Source organism: Desmodus rotundus, chromosome 7, assembly GCF_022682495.2.
Source record: "Desmodus rotundus isolate HL8 chromosome 7, HLdesRot8A.1, whole genome shotgun sequence".
Lineage (NCBI taxonomy): Eukaryota > Metazoa > Chordata > Mammalia > Chiroptera > Phyllostomidae > Desmodus > Desmodus rotundus.
In genome coordinates this window covers 113,756,866-113,780,229 of record NC_071393.1, presented here as the reverse complement: position 1 = coordinate 113,780,229, position 23,364 = coordinate 113,756,866, and the positions used below count along the sequence as shown (strand labels likewise).

Here is a 23,364-nt window from a genome sequence, read left to right as displayed (position 1 = left end):
ACCAGAAGAGAGGAAAGCAAGAGGAGAAAATATGATAAAAAAATGTTTAATCTGTACAACACATATTCCGAACACTGGGAACACTTTAACCTATTCCTTTACATGTTAGGTAGGAAGGAGACTCTGGAAACCCTGACAACCTATTCATAGAGCCATCCAATCAAAAACGTTCTAATTAAATACATAATATTAATTCTAATTGTCTAAGGAAACCCTCAAAAGAACTCCACAGATGGTTTCTAAAGTAGACTCCACCCTGCGGGGCAATTTCCCACTGTGGATGTGTTTGGCCCATGTACTCATCCCGTGTTTGTAAGGTGTAATCTGTGATTATGCAACTGCGTATTACAGACCCCCCAGGCCATGCTGTGTTTAAAGAGGAGTGTTTATGGCCATACCTTGCCAAACAACCACAATACCACTTAACCTTGTTCCACTACGGCTTGAATGAACTTGTTAGGATTACACTGAAATACAGACGCAAAAACAAATACTAGGCCAAGGAACGTAATGTCCACATAGTAAAAGAGGGGAAGAAAAATCCTTACATAATGCCCCTTAGTCACCAGGATAGAATGTACATGAGTACTTAAATTCTAAAAGCTGGCAATGTAAGTACGGAACATGAATTAAAATAACAAAAACTAAATTTGGGGAAAAGGAATGAACCCCTCGGAAGGGTGGAGTGTGTCATCTCAGAAAGGAGCCCCAAGTAGGTGGCAATAAAGTACAATGTTGTTTCTGGATCCAGCCAAGCACATTAGCGAGTCTAGAAATAGGAGGAGCGTCTGAGACCATTTCTTAAATGTACTGTTAGAGTAGACGGCACCAGGTTATTGACTGAATCCACTGCGGGCCGATATGAATCACAAGTCAGGACCACCACAGGAAGCAATTCTCCCTGGGATGCGAACCCGCTCTGTGGTGCCAGACTAGTTCTCAGTGAACAAGTCAACACAGGAAGGTGAGCCAACGTGCTCATTCTCTTCTGTCAGTCAGTTAGCAAATATGTGTTGGCCAAAAACATTTCTTTAAAGAATACTCATGAATTAAAAACCAGAAATGAGACAGTATGATAATGTCTTCACTGTGGTCTATCAAACACTTTCTCACTTCTTAACAAAATACAGAGTTCAGTCTGTAAGGCGGAGAGCCCCCCCAAAGGTCTGCTTCACCCATGCAGACACCGTATTTCACGTTTAAAAAGGCGTCTCATTCATTAAGGGGATCGAGTAAGGATTATAAAGCACCGTCCCATGGACTCACACAGACCATGTCATTAAACCTCCATTTTAGGCTTGGCTGGTGTGGCTCAGTGGAATGAGTGCTGGCCTACAAACCAAAAGGTCACAGGTTCGATTCCCAGTCAGGGCACACGCCTGGGTTGTGGGCCAGGTCCCTAACTGGGAGCATGTGAAAGGTGACCAATCAATGTGTATCCCTCACACATTGATGTTTCTCTCCCTCTTTCTCCCTCCCTTCCCCTCTCTCTAAAAATAAATACATAAATAAATCTTTAAAGAAAAGATAAGAAAAAAATAATAAATAATAAAATATTTTTAATAATAATAAAATAAACCTCCATTTTATCATTCAAGTGAAATGTGACAAAGGAGTACCCAAAGAATATGTGTGAAACCCTCTTGTATTTACTAAAATTCCATCTATAACCATTGTTATTGAGAAATAGCTACCCATGGCTCCTTAAAACACTCAATTATGCCTATAATAAAATTATGAAAGTGCACATTTCAGTGTGTTTTAAAAAATTTGACACTGTCTTCTGGTATTTCCATCAATAGGGACACATCATTTTAACCCTTCACTTCTCATGAATAAACAAACCCTTCAGAAATGTTCTCCTTAATACTCCAGGTAAAGGGAAGTAGTACTAGAATTCTATCTCACAATTCATCCAGATTACCACTGCCAGATGTTCTAGCAAGTATTTCTCAGTCACGCTAATATTACTTAGGACTGACCGCAGATTAAGCACAGAGTGAACTATTTAGTCCATTTTATTCACCAGTGAGGAAACAGCATTCCTTTATCAAGGTTATCCTGTTAACAGAATTCAAAATCAACTCCCCATTTAGTGGTCATTTTCACTCTAAAACACCATTCCTATTATTACATTCAATAAGATTTGCTTGTATTATATTACATTAGTATATTGCTCTTATTGTAAATACTTTCTATAAAATGGAAGTCCAGAGTATGGACTATTTCTGCATATGTTAAATTACGACTGGTATTACAAAGCAAAATATACAAATATAATTAATTTAGAAAGTAACCGTGATGTCATAGATGCAAAGTACCATCTCATGTCCCGCAAAACCCTGACACTATAGCTGGACGCGGAACCTCTGAGTCCTGAATCTAACCTTCGCAAGTGACTTCACTTCTCTTCATTTCCACGTGCTCAGCCTGAGGAAGACCACCAACTGCGCAGGGTCACTGTGAGGAAGAAAGGCGACCGTGTATGTCAGGCGCTCCCAGAACAGTGCCCAGCACTGAAAAGCACTGGCCAATATGGCTGGGCTGCGGTGATGACTGAAGGGAAAAGCAGGTGGCGGTCCCACCTGAAGGAGCTAAACTTGAGCAACACACACACCAGTCTTTAAAAGTCTATCCCAAGAGTAAAATGAGAACACCACAAAAACAAAACACGCCAAATTTACAAAAATCGTATCTACTTATTCTCCAAAGTCTAGCGTATTTTATCACAATTTTTTTAAAAAGTCTAAATTCTGTTCTTATCACAATTTTTTTAAAAAGTCTAAATTCTGTTCTGACTTGAGCATACAAAGTCTAAGATTTCATACACAAGACATTTACTACTTTATCTCTCAATTCCAGCAAACAGAATAAGTCTTTTAATAAGAATTAACTAATATTTTAATTAAAAAAGAGCTAAGAATGTTCATTAGCATTTTTTTGCAAAAGTAAAAAACTGGAAGCAGGCTAATGTCTATCAATATGAAAAATACGTGAAAAAATTAAGCAGCTGCAACAGAATGAGAGGGATTTACGTACACTAATATGGCAGGATCTAAAACATGACGTCAAGTTTAAAAAATACAAAACATAAAGCATGACTATGTTTAGACAACCAAAGATAACTTATGTTACGTGCGTACATATTTATCACTTAAATTTATACACAAAAAATTGAAAGTATGCAACCAATGACCTCTTGGTTTTACTCTCCATAATTGTTATTTGACTATTTCAACAAGACTGTATTTATGCCATACAGTGACACCTCAATTCTCACTGGCTTCAGGCCGCGTCAAACCCAATAGCCATCGCATTTTGACAGTAAAAAAGTGTTGCAGTGCTCGGCGCTTGCTCGGGTCTCGTCACACGGGCCAGGACTTGTGGCAGTCACGACGCCACCCCACAAGAGAAAATGCTTCCTCACTCATCACTTGCTCGCCGCTCCTCAGTTTCCCAAAACGAACTAACTGCGAGTACCAAGGAACCACTGTATTTGTGTAATTTATGAACCCCAAGGAAAGTTAGCCAATAAATACTTTAGGCTAAAATCAAGTAAAAATAAGTTTTAGAAAGCACTATATAGTTTATAAAAGGATTTGTAATCTTTTAAATAAATCCTTGAGCACATTACCTAATTTGATCCCTACAATAAGCTTCTAGAATTTAAGATAGTATCCTCACTTTAAAAGCAAGAACAGACTCAAGTATTTATCAATTCACAATTAATAAACGCAGGGCCCAAATGGAAACATGGTCTCCTGGCTCTAGAGTCAGCGTTCCGGTCTTCAGGCTGCAGTACCCCACAAACTGGAAGTGCTGGCATCTACGGCTCTGTACACCTCCTTAGCGCTTCTCTCTCTTCCATGAAAGCTCATTGTGCAGACTTAGTTGGTGAGGTATTAACACATTTATTAGAAGCTCCCCAGGTTATTCTAAGGTGCAGCTTGGCTAAGACCACAACTTTAAGACTTAATATCCTTATCTGATAAAAAATAAGATATAAAAATCAGTTGTACTAGGTACCATACTTCGCAGAGTTGAAATGAGGGATAAATGTTACATAGCAAAGCCTCTGATAATCAGCAAATGCCTTACAAACGTAAAGGAACTATTATTTATTCATTCAAACATGTACCGCATCTTCTCTGGCCAGGCAAGTGCTTGGGATGGAGAGGAAAGGCATTGCCCTCAAGAAGCTGGGAGGCTACCATGGCCTCAAATTACTGCTGAGCAGCAGGAAAACCAGAGCAGCAGCACCAAGACGTGGTGGCCCAGCCTTGGGGACTGAAGGTGCGGAGGGGTGATGGTGAGGACAGGGCTTAGAAAGCCCTGCACAGAGGAGACCTCAGGCTAGATCTTGGCATTCACATCACTCCCAGGCAAGTATTCAGGATAGCCAGAGGTTCTCGGAGAGAGGTGTCAGGGCCCTGGAGGTACTTGAGACCTCCTCAGGGGGTCAGTGAAGTTAAAACGATTTTAATACTACTACTACGATGCATTGCCACCAAAAACTAGAAACAACCCATATTCCCTCCAGCTGGTAAATAGACAAAACCGTAGTATATTCATACATTGGAACAAGACTCAGCCACAAAAAGGAGCAAGTTAGTGATACACACAACAGCATGGATGAATCTCAAACGCATTATGTTAAATGAAAGAAGCCAGACTCAAAAGGCTACAGACTGTATTATTCCACTTACGACATTCGGACAAAAGCAAAACTTGAGAGCTAGAAAATAGGTCAGAGGGTGCCGAGGCTAACTAAGGGTAGCAGCACATTTTGGAGTGCTGGAAATGCTCTGTAACTTCACTGTGGTTACACAACCACACGTTTGTCAAAACCCAGAGAAGACCTGTACACTAAAAAGGGTGAGTTTCACTTTATACATGTCATACCTCCATAAAATGAACTTTCAAAAATAATACCATGCTATTTGCCTTTTTCACTCTTATTTCCTCTTAAGCATATCGTGTTCTCCAGAAGCTACATGACTGTGCTGATGCCATCACTCTGCACCAAGGAAATGTAAGCTTGTATGTTCTCTTGTTTTAAATTTTTCTCCACTGTAATTTCTAATATAGTAGATAGTGAAGAATATAATCACCCTAAACAAAAGCTCTTGTGGCTTCCATAATTTAACAATATAGAGGGTTTCTGAGACGAAGAAGTTTGAGAATCACTGCTATAGATAATGGAGAAGCCCTGAACTATCCTAAGCAGAGAGTAACAAGACCCAACTTTACAAAGAACCGTACAGGAAAATTAGTGAGGAAGTTGCTACAAAGTTCTGATCAAGGCTGATCCCACTGTGCACTGGAAAGAAACTATGTCCACACAGCATCTGTACTGTGTTATAAATCCCAAGCCAGTTTCTCCCTACTGAGCTGTCTCTTTGTTGATGTGCTGATGTTTTGCAAACTAAATCCTATTAACTGATAATATAGTTAGGAAACTAAATCTGCCACAAATGGCATCTTACAATGCATTATTAGTAAGTTATTTTGAAATTTTTAATTGACTTTTAGAGAGAGAAAGGAAGCAGGGGGAGAGAGAGAAACATCTATTTGTTGTTCCACTTTTTCATGCATTCATTGGTAGTTTCTTGTATGTGTCCTGACTGGAAATCGAACCCCTAACCTTGGCGTATATGGATGGATGATGCTTTAACCAACTGAGCTAACTGCCATTGACCCTCTTCAAACAATGCCAATAATTTAAAACTGAGTTTCACATACTTTAAAATTAGAAAATCACCATCCTAAAGAGGTATAAAAACTAATTTAGACATGACTCAATACCTCAAAATCAATGAGGAAAATCAGGTAATTGCTTTAAAAGCCAATATGTTACTTCTCTGAAATGTGCTTTCATTTGTATCCAGAAACACCATGGCAATCCCAACTCAGCACAGTTTTTTCTGTGCAATCAGTGTGGGGTTTGGGGGGTCTGTCTTGGGGGGTTTGGTTTCTGCAGGGGTGGGGGCGTAGGCTTTTTTGAAGTTAGGCTGTGGGACTTGGTTTTGGTCTGCACAGTTCCCTCTCCTCCTGGGGAAAACTTCATTTCTAAGTACTAACCCTGTGAACTGTAAATTATCTCAAGTACAGACATTTTCTCTAATCCTCTCATGCCCAGAACTATTATAAGTACTTTGGGATGTCACAAAGGTAGAGATATTAACCCTAAAACCATCCAAGTTAAAGACATGGATGGATGGGAGGAAGGGTGGAAGGGTTGGTGGGTGGGTGGATGGATGGATGGATGGATGGATGGACGGACGGACGGACGGAGAGACAGACAGACAGGTAGGCAAATGATAGATCAATTCATCAACCTGGGAGGGAAATGCCAGATATTAAAAGAAAGGATGATTTCCTTCCCCTAAAAAAAAAAATCACTTAAATACAGTTTTACAAGCCACTTTAAATGGGCATGTGTGTGTGTATTAACTGCCACCACATATTGATTCTCTAAATGTTTTAAGTAACCAACCCCATTAACACCTCTTAGGTAATCCCCACCAGGTGAAAACCTACCTGAAGAATTCAATTTGTCATCTTTTAAAAAAATTCACCTACACTCTTATTCATGTGAAAGGGGGTAAGGGTAACTCTAGACTTCTGCAAAGTAGTTGTGTATTATTTAGATAAAGTAAAATTAGATCCTTACCTGAAAGTACAATCCTTTTGATCTACTTCTTATAAAAATATCTTGGAAATTAGGTTACAGTCAGTACTACAGGAGATTCAAATTTGAAACTGAACCTATGGAATGAAAACAGGGGAATAATTAATTTGAAATACACGCACAATGAAGACAAAAACATCAATCTGATCAAAGATGAAATTTCCGTACACTTGTTAAAGCCAAATGGTTTCTGCAGGAAACCTGTTTTCTGTGACTCAAATCCAAAATGGAAAACGTGGGTGGTTCTTCCTGTCTTACTATTAAGAGTCAGCCAATTGGCTGATGAAGTTTTCACACAAATGAAGCTCAAACTCTAGCCTTCCATCTGCTCTAATATTGTCATACCTTAGCAAAATAAAAGAGAAATAAAGTCTCACAATAAGTCTTTTTTTTCTTCAGCCTCATAATGTCTTTTTTAAATTTTATTTGTTGTTAGAGAGGGGAAGGGAGGGAGAAAGAGGGGGAGAGAAACATCAATGCACAAGAGAAACATCAATCAGTTGCCTCTCGCACGCTCAGCTGAGGACCTGGCCCGCAACCCAGACATGCCATGACCAGAAATCGAACCGGTGACCTTCTGGTTTGCAGGACGATGCCCAACCCACTGAGCCACACAAGATGGGCACACAATAAGTCTTTAATGGCTTATTCTATCTAGACCATATGTGAGCAAACTGCCAAGCTCTTCAAAACTTCCAATCCAGAAGATGTAAAAAATAATGAGAGCAAAATCACAAAGTAATTCTCTGACTTTAGAGCTATGATTCCTAGAAAATGACAAGTGAATCTCCTTTGGGCACTAAGCTCCAATAACAACGTGATTGGGGAGCAGGGGCTTCCAACCCAGCTGTCTTAACCAGAGCTGGACTTCTTCCCTCCCACAGGGCACTCACCGTTTGTCAAGACGTGCCTGTCAACACACACGTACACTGACTTCTACACGGGACTCTGCCAGACTGGGACAAGACTCCAGTCATTCGGCAGGGTGTTTCTGCATCTCCACCTAGAGCGAGCACACCAGCTGGTGAGATACGGACTTAGCTTAAAACACACACAACGGAACGCCTTCCAGGAGAAAAGACCAGGGGTGTATGACACAAGCATGGTAAAACAATCGTGTGCAGGCAGTCCTCACTTAATGTCATCGATCGGTTCTGCGACTTTAAGGAAACGGCATATAATGAAACCAATTTTTTCCTAGGCTAACTGTTACCAATAAAAGTGAAGTTATCGTGGAACAGTACGAGAGGACCTGCTGCATACACGTCTACCGAGGCCTCCTTACATTTACATCTACGATCAACTAAAAATCTGCAAACACAAGGCAGTAAGAAATCAGACGGCTACTTCCAACACGAGTACTAGGACTCCAAGTGGCAAACGCTCAGGGGCAGCAACTGCCCACCCATTACCTAAAGATCCCAGGCCCACTATGAAAATTCCCCATGTCTTAGGAGGTTGCCTCAAAAGTGCTAAGAGGCTCACAGAGTTACCCTGCTTGGCAGAGAAGGACCTTTCATAAGCCACCAGCGATTGCTCGGCGGGTTTCTGCATGATTCCTCTGGTGGTCTCGCAGGAGAACCCACTGACCAGACCAAAGGGGCACTGGTGACCAGAATATTCATCTCAAAGGAAGTACTTTGTGTGGAGACAATGAAAGCTGAAATACACACAACAGTTTGTATGTTTAAGTTTTAGAAATTATGTGTTTGGAGGCATTAAGCGGATCTGGAGCAAACAGACCATAGCTTTTAGAGCTGGAAGAGACCACAATATCTCATTTACCATTGCGAAACCTTCATTTTACAAGCAATATTGAGTCAAAATCTCCTGACTACCAGCTTAGTGTTCTCCCTATGACAGCCTGTTCTCTAATCAATATTTTGGAGCATATTAAAATAAAGTCACTACTCAGCTGCATGATAAATCTCATTTAACCATGTACTACAAAAGAACAATTTAGATAAAAGATTAGAGTATCCTGCCTTTCTCCATACAAGTATGGTCTAATTTCATGGTCAGGAAAAAGTATGTACAAATTATATAGACAAATCATCTTTTTTTTTTTTAAACAATCACTTCCAAATTACTACCTCTAGTGAAAAGATACAAAGACACAATATCTTAGTTCACTTACAGACTGTTGAAATGAAAAAGACAGTAATCCTTTCTTCTCAAACTGAGGTTTAAAATATTTTCTACAAAAGGTATGTTCACTGTACTATAACTAATTCCCTCTAATGTAATATATTTAACATCAAAACAGCTCAAGTTCATTTATTTCCCTGCTGTTATTTTCTTTACTAAAACTCTGATTTCTTTTTAAACATTTCTAGGACAACATCCTAAGGTGACTTTTCTTTTTGGCTTTTTTTATTTGTTTGTTTCTTTGTTTTGTTAGGTTTTATAGAAATAGGATACGACACATTCGAGTCGGGTAACGTACTTGACAGCATCCAGACAGCAACGCGCCACCTTTGAACACATGTTCCTGCCGCTGTCTGGGTAGCTGCCCAGGGTCAGGAAGCGACCTGTGCTTTCAGAGAAGGAGTTGACAGAGCTCTGGGGATGGACACCTGGCGGCAAGCAGAAACCTGTGGCTCGGGAAGCCCCATTCATTCACTGATGGTGGCGGTGCTCGAATGTTAGCGCACATCAGAATTGCCTGGGCTCCCATCCCAGCCTTCCTGATTCAACAGGAGTGGGGTGCAAGAATTCGTGCTCCTACCATGTGTCTCGGTGATCCTGGTCTTTCATTCGGTTCATTTCCTCAGATTCCAAATGACAATTCCTCAAACAAGCACATTTTTTGCAAACAAACGAACAACAACAAAAAAACCACACATGCTTATAAGCATAAAAAGAGGCCATAAGTAATTTCCATAGAGTGAAATAATTGCATGACTTTTTAAGGTTTTTAAGATAAAACCTAAGTCTCTACATAAATTCACAACTGTTCCCTGGACTATCTTGAAAGGCAGGTTTACGCACGCCTCTCCTATTAAGAATACTTGAGTACAAACTGTGACAAAGATTAGTGCCAACTCTGCCATGAGCTGTAGGCAAGTCATTCAAACTTCGGGCTTAACGTCTTCCTAAAACACCGAGTATCACCTTTATTCCCCTTGAATTCTGAAAGTCAAATGTATCTTTAAGTAAAAAAGTTAGCCTCTATAAACTACATGATACCCTAGAACTTACTAGGAAACTACCACCAGCTTCGCTAAATGAAAACTTTAGAACGTTAGAGACTATAACTGCACGAAATGTACCTCCCTGTCTCATGTGTCAGCTTTTCCAAAGAGGTTCAGAATGTACTCTCACATCGGGACGACTCTGCCGAAGCACTTTTCCATCCTGCAGAGACCCTGGTTCCGTCCTCCTCCCTCCCTGATACTCTGAAGCCGGTTTGTTTTTGCCACAATGTTGAAAATAAAAATAAATAAATGGAAAAAAAGAAAATGAAAACCTAGATCATTTGTTTAAAACCAGCTAATGTTCAAGTCTGCATTTCAAAAACTCTGTGTGTTTTTATCATTTAGTAATCTAGACTTTAATAGCTAAAGAACGTGTTCTTTAGTAATCTAGACTTTAATAGCTAAGGAGTATGTTCCACTGATACTATCTGAATATTTTGGGGTTTTTTTTAAATCTGAATCCAAGTTCCCTGCTGGTTGCCAAAAAAGCAAGGGGGTTCCAGAACACTGTCCATGACACCACTTACACACTGACAGGGCGGGCTGGGGTGCGACACACTGCCAAGGCAGCTCTGCACCAACAGCTGGAGGAGGTGACAAATGAGCCAGACTGGAGTTCCCTAGGGATTCTGACCTCGTGTTGACTATGCACGTGAAGACGAATGCCTCATGCAAAGACATGCCTGGGCAAATTCATGAACAGCCCAGAAGAGTATAAATAGAAGAGAGCTGTGTATAAACCCCCTTCATTTGTGGACCTTGGTTCACCAAATACAACACACATCTTCAACTAGATATGCTCATTGTGCGTTCTTCCCAAGTGTGGTTTGGAACAAAATTCTTACTTCTGTAATTCCTTTTCCTTATAGCTCAAGAACACACTTCCAAGTATTCACCTGACACATGGAAGTTTTATTGTTTCAAATACATGCTGTAATGAGCATCTGATATTCAAGGGACTCAAAACTTCTGATCCATTCTTACCACAGTGTAATAGTTCCCTACTGTGTAAAGCCCGCCTTCCCCGTGTAGAGTTTAAAAAGAAACAAATGAACAAATCAGAGATGGGAGGATTACGTGTCCTGCGTCCCCACCCTTTAGTACAGGAAAACGTACGAATTCTGTTCTGCCAACCAGACACACCACAGAGGACGCCTGGAGAGCGGAGCTACCTGGGGACAGAAGCAAGATGCAGAGTATGTGGCATCCAGTCGGCCGGCAGACAAAAGCGGAGAGATCCGGGCTCTGGTTGCTGGTCTGCAGCTCTCTGGCCTAGGCAGGGGCAGCGGATCCTCGGAGGGCCAGTCCCACAGGGCAATACTAGCAACCATTCCCAGAAACTCGGCCTACAGCCCCTTTCTTCAGCACTCCTGATGATCTGCTGAGCTGTCTACCACCCTTAATAAAGCCCTTTGTGCTTACACAGTCTGGACTACAATAGACCTTAGTATCTGTAACTATAAACCCCGGCCGATCCACGTAGCACATATTCCTTTCATTATTTCACACACAAGCGCTGGAACAGAAAGAAACGAGGGATACACAGAACATTCCACTGTAAGTCAAGAGTTCTTTGTTTCAAGCCCGGGCTCAAATCCACAATCAACACGTCCAGCCTTTCCTTCTAGGTACTTTCTCATAAATTTCATCACCTCTGCCATGCGAGGAGAAGAAAATGATTTTTGCCTAACTAATTTTCTATCAATAAAGAGTCTGATGACAGTAACCTGGCAAGCTGTTTGAGAACAGAATACAATAAACATCACCTTTTTACCGGTTTGAGTTTATGGAGAATACTGCAGCGCTCGGTGTCACAGAGCATTCCCAAACTGCAGACACGGTGACCTCACGCTGAGTCTGAGAGCCAAAACAGTCGCGCTCTGTGCCAAGGCCCCACTTGATTCACAAAGCAGCAGTGAACTCTTCACTTCTTTTCTCCCACCCTCAGGGCGACACAGTCAAGTTAAAACCAGAGACACATCAGGAAACTAAAGTACGACAAAGTTACCTAACCCCAAAAGCAGACTGGAAATGCTAGGAAGTGATTGTGCATGTTAAAAGTTCTCTTCTTGATAGAAAGACATCAAGTCCCATAGAACCAGTTGGCCAGGATGGGAAAGTTGTTAATAACACCGTTCTTTAACATAGTCACAGATTTTTACGAAGGACACTGGATATCTTTGAATAATCAAATTACTCTGCACTATCAAACTGCACAAACGATTTCTCAAGTAATACTCAAAGGCAACACTTTCACACAGATCACTTACACACTTCTGAAGCCAATTCATGACATTGATACTCATTGAGAAGGCGTCCCAACACTCTGCCAAATAGAAGATGGGTATTCAATTCAAAGGAAAGCACAAGTATGCCTCAGAGCAGATTTCAAGACAAGTCCGCTTGTTAGTGCCAACCAAGCTCTGGGTCACAGGCACTCGCCTCCACCTTTGTTACCACAGTACCACTTTTCCCCTTCTGCTGCCCCGAATGGCTTTTACCAAACACTTTTTAGTACACTTAGCTTTTCTTTAATATCTTTATTGATTTTAGAAAGAGGGGAAGGGGAGAGAGAAAGTGAGACATCGATTTGTTGTTCCACTTATTTATTCATTCATTGGTTGATTCTCGTATGTGCCCTGACCAGGGATTGAACCTGCAACCTTGGTGTAATTGGACAACACTCTAACCAACTGAGCACCTGCCAGGGTATGTAGTGCACTGAGCTTTAACACTGGTGGGGGGTGGGAGTGAGGGGGAATATCTCCAAGTTAAAACATAACTATATTTGCCCCTAAACACAAGGCAAATCAATTTGCTAAAGAAAACTTTAAGCTGGGCTACTTCAAAACAAACTTTTAGAAACAATAATTTAATAGAGCCTTTAGCAAAGAAGTTACTAAGATGCGTCTCAGCTTTACTATGACTGCACGTATAGCATATGTGTTCTGTGGAGGCATCTGGCTCTCTGTCTTTTTAAGAAATGAAGTATTCCTGAGCTAGAAATGACACATGGTCTACTCTGAAGTTTTTATGGTTTCTCATGTTTAGACTCTAACCTCAGTCAATCTTACTGAAAGCTTCAGGATGGATATGATGCTCATTTGTTAACAGTGACGAAAAAAGGACACGTAATGCTATACACATCAGTGATTCCCAAAGCTGTTCTACAAAACAATACCGGCATTTGTATGTCCTCAGAGGGATGAAAAAAAAGAACTTGTTCATGAGTATTCCATAAAACTAAATTTATCCAATTTAAAGAGCTGCCTTTTATTCTCAGATTATGTCCTTCCCATTTTTTAAAATTTTTATGATAGTCAAGTGGCCTTTTATAAAATGCTGAAATTTTTTTCATTACATGCAAAAAATGCAAAGGTTTCGGTACAATTAACTCCAGATCTTTGCCTTTCCTATCTCCCACATCCCAACTCCCCTCCTTCCAGTTGCTCAGGAAAAAAGTAAAAATAAGTAAAATAAAACCTAATGCCATTCCTGACTTCTCTCTTTCACACCCTGTGGTCGGCAGTTAGACAGACTCGGGCAGAGCAAGGACGGTGGGCTGGGTACCGAAGGTCACCGGGGTGGAAAGCCCCAGGTGCCCAGCAATGGGCAAACTTGAGAAAACAAGGACCTTACCCCCAGGATAACCTTTCCGCCCCTAGCATATCACTGGTCATGGGGTTCAGACTCTCCTCTGACCTTTCCTTCCCTGGCATGTGACCAGTCATGTGGTAGATAACCTTAGAAGAGGAACAAGGAGCCAAAGGGAAGAGTGGCCTCCTGCAACTCCCACGTGGGCCCTGGCACGACCACTCCCATAAGCATTAAACCTTGGGGTAGCAGCTAGGCCTCAGCTGTATTTCAGCTCCAGGCCCAGAAAAGCAGCAACACCAGAGAAGCGATGCCATGGCTGATAGCAGGGCCTGCAGCAGTGACTAATGAGCCCCTGCTCCAGCACCAAGCAATCAGTAGGGACCATGATCCTGAAAGGACACACCTGGAAAGCAGATGAATATTCCATTGGAATCTGCCTCTGAGGCCTCCAGATAAATGCCCTCGAGAAGGAGGACCCAGTGGGGCTCTCTCTGGAGCACGCCCCCAGAGCTCCCCACCCTCTTCCCCCAGGCACATTTTCCCTACCTCTCTGTCTCCTAAGCTCCAGGGGCCCTTCTTTTGCCTCTGTGACTTGTTTCCTGAGCCCATTTCTTCTACGGCTCACCTCTTCTACCTCTGTGAGTTTCAAAATGAAATTTTCCTTATATTTGAGTCTTGACTCTGAATTCTTTCTTAGCCAGAACTCCAGTATGGAGTTGCTGAACCCAGGTCTGATTTGATGCCACCAACCCTCCTCTAGACCCTGAGCGTATCCTGCCAGCCTCACTCTCCAAACATATCCGTAGCCAACCACTTCTCACCAGCACGACGAAGAACTAGAACACGTCCGTTCAAACAGTGGGATCAAGACTTCCGGCCGAGATGGAGGTATAGGTAGACATGCTGTGCCTCCTCCTACAACCAAAAGAAGGACAACAACAATTTAAAAACAAAAGCAACCGGCACTGACAGAAAATCAAATGTGTGGAAGTCCGACAACCAAGGAGGTAAAGAAGAAACATTCATCCAGACCAGTAGGAGGGGCAGAGACGGGCAGCCAGGTGGAGAGGACTCATGGCAAGGTGGCAGCTGGTGGAGCAGGGTGGGCAAGGCTGCAGCTGGCAGACCTGGCAACAGACCGCACAACCCAGGGCTCCAGCGTGGGGAAATAAAGCCTCAAACCACTGACTGAAAACACCTGTGGGAGTTGAGGCGGCAGCAGGAGAAACTCCCAGCCTCACAGAAGAGTTGGTTGGAGAGAATCACAGGGGCCTAAAACACACACAAACCCACCCACTTGGGAATCAGCACCAGAAGGGCCCACTTTGCTTGTGGGTAGCGGGGGAAGTGACTGAAAACTGGCAGAGAGTGGAGCAAGCAGCATTGTTCCCTCTTGGGCCCCTCCCCCACATACAGCATCACAACAAATCAACATGAGTTGCCCCACCCTGGTGAACACCTAAGGCTCTGCCCTTTACTACATAACAGGTGCGCCAAGACAAAAAAAATGGCCCAAATGAAAGAACAGATCAAAGTTCCAGAAAAAATACAACTAAGCAATGAAGAGATAACCAACCTGTCAGAGGCACAGTTCAAAACACTGGTAATCAGAATGCTCACAGAATTGGTTGAATTTGGTCATAAATTAGATGAAAAAATGAAGGCTATGCTAAGTGAAATAAAGGAAAATGTACAGGGAACCAATAGGGATGGGAAGGAAACTGGGACTCAAATCAACAGTGTGGACCAGAAGGAAGAAAGAAACATTCAACCAGAAAACAGTGAAGAAACAATAAGGAGAGGCTTAGGAACCTCCAGGACAGCTTTAAATGTTCCAAAATCCAAATTATAGGGGTATCAGAAGGAAAAGAAGAAGAGCAAAAAATTGAAAACTTATTTGAACAAATAATGAAGGAGAACTTCCCCAATCTGGCAAAGGAAATAGACTTCCAGGAAGTCCAGGAAGCTCAGAGAGTCCCAAAGAAGCTGGATCCAAAGAGGAACACACCATGGCACATCATCATTACATTACCCAAGATTAAAGAGAAGGAGTGAATCTTAAAAGCAGCAAGACAAAAGGAGACAGTTACCTACAAAGGTTCCCATAAGACTGTCAGCTGATTTCTCAGAAGAAACCTTGCAGGCAAGAAGGGGCGAGAAAGAAGTATTCGAAGTCATGAAAGGCAAGGACCTACATCCAAGATTACTCTATCCAGCAAAGCCTTCATGTAGAATGGAAGGGCAGATAAAGTGCTTCCCAGATAAAGTCAAGTTAAAGGAGTTCAACATCACCAAGCCCTTATTATATGAAATGTTAAAGGGATTTATCTAAGAAAAAGAAAATAAAAAATATGAACAGTAAAATGACAGCAAACTCACAGTTATTAACAACCACACCTAAAACCAAAACAAAAGCAAACTAAGCAAGCAACTAGAACAGAAACAGAACCACAGAAATGGAGATCCCATGGAAGGTTATTAGCAGGGGGGTAGGACTGGGAGAGAGGGGGAAAAGGTACAGAGAATAAGTAGCATAAATGGTAGGTAGAAAATAGACAGGGGGAGGGTAAGAATAGTGTAGGAAATGTAGAAGCCAAAGAACTTATATGTATAACCCATGGACTTGAACTAAAGGAGGGGAATGTGGGAGGGGGGGGGAGGAGGGGAGTGAAGCGGGGGGAAATGGGACAACTGTAATAGCATAATCAATAAAATATATTTTTTTAAAAAGTGGAATCAAGTGGCAAGTACACATGAAAAGGTGCTCAACTACATTGGTCTTCAGAGAAATGCAAAATTAAAGCTACAATGGAATATTTCTACACAGCCACCAAAACAGCTCCATCAAATGGCAGGCAATTCCAAGTAAGTGTTGCCAAGAATATGGAGCTCTCATATATTGCTGATGGCTACACAACTTGATACAAGCACCTTGGAAAACTGTTTCTCGGTGTCCACTAAAGTGAAAACACACACACCACAGGACCCATCAAGTCCACTCCTAATTATGTCCCTTAGATGTCTGCACCAAAAAGACACACACTGGGACATCCATGGCAGCGCCACTCACCCGTCAGAGACAGGACACAACTGTGGTACCATCACACCAGAGAATGCTACACAGCAACAAAAAATAAGTAAACCACAGACACTTATAAGAACATGAATGAATCTCACAGACACAACGCTGAGGGAGAGAAGCCAGAAACAAACGAATATATTACGCATAATCACGTTAGTGTAAAGCTCACAAAGTGGCCCAGACACTAAGCCGTGGTGTTAGTAGTGGAGGGGTAAAGCTTTGACCGGGCCTTCTGAGGGGCTGGCAGGATCTGTCTCCTCCTCTGAGCCTGATACACAGATACATTCACTTTGTAAAAACGTATCCCACTGTACACTGTGCTTCCTGCACGTTTCTGTATGCTTGTAAAACCTAACCTATGCTGTTAGAAGTCAAAAGAATGGCTATTTTAAAGGCAGGAGGAGGGCTAGCGACCACAGAGCTACAACACAGGGCTTCTGGGGGGCTGGTGATGTTCTCTCCTTGGTCCTGCATGGTGACGGCACATGCATGTTCATCTTCTGATAATTTACTGAGCTGTGTACTTATGATCTGTGCATCTGACGTGTGTAATACTTCTGAAAGTTTGCTTAATCACTGTAATACCAAATTTTTTCCTACAAGCCACAGATCACCCTAAGTGTAACCTCTCTCAACGTTTGGAGCTGGTCGGCCTGTTGTTTTGTGCCCAGGCTACTATGTGCCCTTCTCTTCTACTTTGTGCAGCACTTAAACTCTGGCTTCCTGAAGGATTAAAAAGACAACCCACAGAATAGGAGGAAATGTTTGCAAATCACATCTCTGATCAAAGATTTGGATCTAGGGCATATAAACAACTCTTACACTCAATAATAAAGACACTAATTCTTGAAAGCAAGAGAACCCGAAGAGACATTTCTCCAAAGAAGACATACAAATAACCCATAAACATACTAAAAGAAGCTCAACATTATTAGTCATTAAGGACATGCAAATCAGCCAGATGGGAGGGGTTTGGAGGATGGGTAAAAATAGGGAAGGGATTAAGATGTGCAAATTGCCAGTTATGAAAACAGTCAAGGGGATGTGGTAAGTACAGCCTAGGAAATACAGTCAACCGTACTGCGAGAACTGTGTATGGTGTCAGATGGAAACTAGACTCACGGGGGTGATCGCTCCATACGTTACATAAATGTGTAATCACTACGTTGTACAGCTGAAACTAGCATGTCAACTGTAATTGTAAAAAACAAATTATTAAGAAAGGATAGTGTATTTCGAAACTATTTTAAAATTTATGTTTGAAAAAAAGGAAATGCAAATCAAATGAGACACTGCTCCATTAGGAGAGCTGAAACAAAAAGCCAGTACAACAAGCGCTGGCAAGGATGCGCGCAGACTGAAGCTTCCCACACCGCTGGTGGGGATGTAGAAGACGACTGCTACTTCGGAAAACAATACGCCAGTTCCTCAAAAGGTCGAACACAGAGTTACTACATAAGCCAGCAAGTCTACTCATATTTACTTGGATATACCCAAGAGAAATGAAAACATGTGCACACACAGTCTTATATATGACTAGAAGCATTATTCTTAATACCCAAAAAGTGAAAACCCCCCAAATGTCCATCAACTTGTAGATAAACATGTTATATGTCCACACGACAGAATATTACTCAGCAATAAAAATTAAGGACTGGTACTCGTATGAACTTCGAAGACATCACGCTGAGTGAAAGAAGCCAGTCACAAAAGAATACCTATTACATGACTCCATTTATATGAAACGCCCAGAATAGGCAAATCGACAGGGACAGAAAGTACATTAGTGGTTGCTTAACTCTGAGGGGAGGGGAAGGGGAAGTAAGAGCTGAAGGGCATGCAGTTTCTTTCTGAGACGATGAGCATATCCTAGAAGTGACTGTGGTGATGGCTGCACAGAGCTGTGAACACACGAAAAACACTGAATTATACATTTTAGATGGGCTGATTATATGGCATATGAATTACATATAAAGCTATTACATATTTTTTATCTTTTTAATATGTAATCTTTATTATATTTTTCCCATTACCATTTAGTCCCTTTATACTCCCCTCCCCCTCGCAATCACCACCCTGTGGTCCACGTCCATGAATCTAGCTTCTTCGGCAACGGCCCCAAGATCTGTGCTGCCTTCTCCAAGGGTGGGCCCCACTTTTACTTATCAGCATGATCTGGAATTGCAGTCACAGTTTTTGTTTCTGGAAGGTTCCCACCCACCTAGATGAAACCATACTCCTTTTTATACTTTTGCTGGCCTTGAAGGTATACTATCTTCTCTGAGCTCTGTGAAATCTCCTTCTGCAAATCTCGGCCACAAGACTCTCTTCCATAGTGAAGAAACCGCAAGACGAAACAGCCACTTTCATCCAGAGGCCTCAGCATGAATCAGTTCATCGCAATTCCCACCTTTCTTCCAAAACTAGAATTACCAATAAGCCAGATGTCTCCATTTACAGGGTTGCAATTTCCTCAAATATACAGGTAGTTAAAACGCACTATTTATAGACTGCCTTATTCCTGTGCCAGCTTTGAACTTATACATATTTATTCAGGGATGCACGGAAGATTAGGCTCTGGGAATACAAAGTTGCAAAAGACACAGTCCTGGCCGTCAAGGTCTACATGGAGAAGCAAATGCAGAAAAATAATTTTGATATATTTGGACAAAGCTCTCCCAGCTTCCCTCTACCCTGGCGCTTGAAAAGTAAGTTGTAATCTTGTTACTCGTCTGTCAACTCAGCTTCCTCTCCTGAGGATGGATGCTCCCTTTGGGTCCCAAGACTAACAATGCCCTGAACACAGGAGAGCTTCAACAAACTGTCGATTGAACTGTTTGCGAATGCACAAGTACGCAAGGAGAACCAAGTTCCTCCCACTAAGCACCTACCCTGCCCTCTTTACCTCTGTTCACTGTTACACACCCCAGCCACACCTGGCCACAGGACACTCCTCGCTGAGGCTGGCAGGTAGCAAATTAAGACTAGAAAGTACCCAAGTAGATCCCTCCCTCTGCTCCCTTCCCTCTTCCCCATCTCAGCTCTTAGCTTTCCTACCCCTAGCTCTCCGGCATGACACCCAGGGAAAATGTTCAGGATGACCTCTCAAAGAGGGCTTCTGATGAGACGGGATTTTCCTGTATACGCAGATGAGCTTCATCTTACAAATCCCAAGAACCCACCATGACAACCCAAATGAAGCTTCTCATTCACTTCAAGGAAAACGGAAAAGCTGCGAGGCTCATCAGAAGGGAGGGCGGGTAGTTGACACCTACTGGGCCTCTAGTACACGCCAGGCAGCGTGTGCGCTGCCACACAGCTAACACCGGAAGGGCTCCCATCTACTGGGACTGAATCCAAACCGTGGGAAAGGCGTTACCTACATTGTCTCATTTCGGGGTGACAATAACCTTGTGAGATAGCATCATCACTGTCCCTGTCTTTGAACAGAAGACAGGGATGAAGGAATTGCTTGGGGTCACACTCATAGGCTGGAACCCAGGTCCCTGATCCCAAAGCCTGCTGCCACTTACTATGTAACCCAGACAAGCAACTTACCCTCTGAATCCATTTTTTAAGTCTAAACTAGAGACTAAAAATGAGGAAAATCCCTTCCTCAAATGCTCACTATGGAAGCAAATGAGACAATATACCAAAAAAAAAAAGTACTCGTATATAACAGACCCTCAAAACTAAAATTGTTTCTTTTCTTCCTTCTGTTATGAACTCTCCCAGCCTTAAACATGGACATGCAGTGGCCACACCGTAATCTGTAAATCATCTCTCATATCCCATCCTACAGGGCAGGCTCTGTCTTACTCATCTAGAATAGATTAAAATGAAATTAAAGTTTGAGAAAAGCAACTGGAATGCCAACTACCACTTCACAAAGTTCTAGAGCACAACACACCAGTAAATCGGGAACTACGCACGGAGAATCTAAGATCAACGCTGCTGCTGGTTTCGCTCCCAACACTTTCTTCCCAAGAAATCCTGGAAACCCTCCCCTCAGGCTGCCGTGTCCCATGCCACAGTCCTCCACAGAGCACACACTGCTGTCTGCCAGGGCCCTCGTTTCTCCTCCCCATCAAATTCCACCTGAAAGCCGTCTTTTATGGGACAGACGTCTGTGTTTTGCTTATTTTGGGAAGCCATTTTTAAAAGACAGGAAACAAGAACGTGTTAATGGTGATGGTATTCCTTGGATGGTAAGAGGATAGAAGACTTTTTTATTCTTCTTCAGACTTTCTATACTTCCCAAATTTTCCACAAAGCCTTAGCAATGTGTTTATAATAATAAAAAGAAAGTAGACAATATATTTAAAGTATTTCCTTCGTCTCCTGCTGGACATTCTCCTCTATTCTTCCCAAGTTCCCCGATGAGCTAGAAACATCTCAAGAACAGCACTGCTGAAGTTTCTGCACAAAACTCAGCCCAGTCCCTCATCCACAGCAGGCGCCTGGCACAAAACAGCTCAGTGAGTCTTCACTGGGTGAATGATGAACATTCGGTAATACTTAAAAATGGACTTTGCCAACCGATGGCGGGCAGACCAAGGAGAGAATGGGGCAGGTCCTTAATGTACTCAGATTATTTTGATTGTATATCACTACTAAAAAGAGAGCTTTCAAACAATCAAAGCAATTAAACCTGAAGACCAGGTGAGCTGCAAGGTGACTTATCGCTGCAGTGGTCCACCAGGAACACGACGGGGAACAGACCTAAGGACTGTGTGCTTCTTGCTCTGACGAGGGGGCACCCAGGATTGAATTCCTTCTATAGCGCTGAGCTCTCTGCCCCATTTAGAAGGCACGGCACATTCTGGCCCTGGTCAGCCAGCAAAGTTTAAAACGCTTTAAAATTAACCTCTGTTCTTAAGATTAAGTAATAAGCCTGAATACTAAAGCAGACAGGGGATTAAGATAAAACCACCCCAACCGCGTTATCTTGACACCAAAAGTCCTTATCTAATAAGCCACAGCAGAAAATCGTGAGGATTTATTTAAGGAAAGAGATGTCTCAAATACTGGGTTTGAGAAATGACCTGTGCATAGAGCTTAAAGAAGGGTATATAATGGATTCACTAAGCCTACAAAGCTCACAATTCATCAGAAAAGTTAAAGTAGCAAAAATGTTCTCCTTTTTCACCATGATCTAAATCAGGGGTGTCAAACCCATTTTCACCGGGGGCCACATCAGCCTCGCAGTTGCCTTCAAAGGGCCAAATGTAATTTTAGGACTGTACACATGTAACTACTCCGTAACAGTTAAGCGAGAGCTCAGCGTTGCCACCAGGTAGAAACAAGGTGCTGGGCCAGAAAACACAAGGTGGAGAGTGGGATTCGGCCCGCGGGCCTTGTGTTTGCCACCTGTGCTCTAAGTGAACTTTTACTAGTGACTTCAACTCTGCTGGAGGAACTGAATGCGTTTGCTAGAAGCACACTTGATTGGCAAGCTTGATCTTACACCTGTTTTGTGTTTTCAATTAACTTCAGTTCATTAATCTCTCCTTAAAAATCTATGTATTTCTAATAGGCTTCCAGACTCTTAAGACGCTAATTTCAAAAGGAAGCAGATGCTGACCTGATGACAGCATGATCATTTCAGGGCCACAGCCAGAACTCAACGGCAGGACGCTATCACAGCAGAACCCAGGCTGCAAGATGAGAAGAAAGAAAGTATGTCTCCCAAAATACGAATTTCTCACATTTCCTGTCTTGCCTTCAGTTGGGAAGTAAAGTGCCAGTGTTCTTACTAGGAAAAAAATTCTGTGGTTATTACAACCTCTGAAGATTCACGTTTATTTCATCACAACTATAAATATTTACATTTCACCTAGCAATTTGTAGTAGAAACACCTGCAACTGCAGGCCTTGAACTTCTCTAACACATGTGAGCCTGTCACGAGGCTGTTTCCCCGCTCTCAGTTAAGTTCAGTGGGTCAGAGAGGACATTCAGTGACAACCATGACCTTGACTCCACTGGAGGTAAGAAAATTAAACACAGTATCCAAGAATTTTCTCTGGCAGTGTTCCTCTTCTTCATCTACTAAAAGTTTACTCACCTGCCACTTAATTTTTCTTAGTAAAGCCAGCAATAAGAGGTGAGAAAAACTGTAAGAAATTGTGTCGCTCCTGTGCAAACCATGGAAAAACGCAAACAGATGGGAGTCTGAAAGCTAGGCAAGTGACTAACCTTCCTGAGCTCCAGTTTCACTGTCAGTTAAATGCTGGCATCTATTTCCCAGGAATTTCATAGGGACAAAAGGAGATGGTATAAAGAAAGAAAACACACACAGAATTAATTATTGGTAAAGTTCATCGAAAGACATTTATGAGCCTTATTAACTGAGCACTCTGGAGGTCACCTTGACCGGCCCAAGTCCGGCACCTGGTACACGGGAAACATGCCAAATGGGTCGCGTGCCAGTTCTGGAAAATCCTGATCATCACTGAAAATAGAAGAAAAACAGTCCCTGACTCTCCTCTGTGGCTCCGCACGGATGGGTGATAACCTGCATCCCCAGCTTTACAAACCTACCAGGCTTTCATTAGAGAAATGGGGGGAGCGCTTCCATCATCAGTGCGGCACAGTGTTTAGGCAAATTACCAGTTAGCCAACAGGGTGATGGTCATTGCTACCCTATTACGTGTAGACAGGCTTTCTGGCATTCCAAACAACAGGATATATTCTATGCACACGACTAAAACAGGAACACCACGACCCCGGTCCCAACAGATGCCGGCACTAGACCATTACCCAACTCAGTAGCTGCTGCAGTGTATGTTAATAGAAG

At 42.4% G+C, this 23,364-nt stretch overlaps 1 protein-coding gene across 27 annotated transcripts in view; it reads right to left on the bottom strand.

Moving 5' to 3' along the window:
• SIPA1L1 (signal induced proliferation associated 1 like 1) overlaps window positions 1-23,364 on the bottom strand; it is a 323,108-nt gene that overhangs the window by 281,513 nt on the left and 18,231 nt on the right. For 13 of the 27 annotated variants that reach the window (XM_071222029.1, XM_071222028.1, XM_071222027.1 and 10 more), the window contains 2 exons: window positions 14,307-14,400; window positions 6,674-6,768 (listed from right to left, as the gene is read on the bottom strand). The exons of 2 other annotated variants lie outside the window; for them this stretch is intronic. The gene's annotated coding sequence lies outside the window, so the exon portion shown is untranslated. Of the gene's footprint in view, window positions 1-2,387; window positions 2,417-6,673; window positions 6,769-7,584; window positions 7,695-12,158; window positions 12,215-14,306; window positions 14,401-23,364 lie in introns of those variants that run through there. 12 more of the 27 variants (XM_071222039.1, XM_071222041.1, XM_071222035.1 and 9 more) reach the window with 6 other exon arrangements.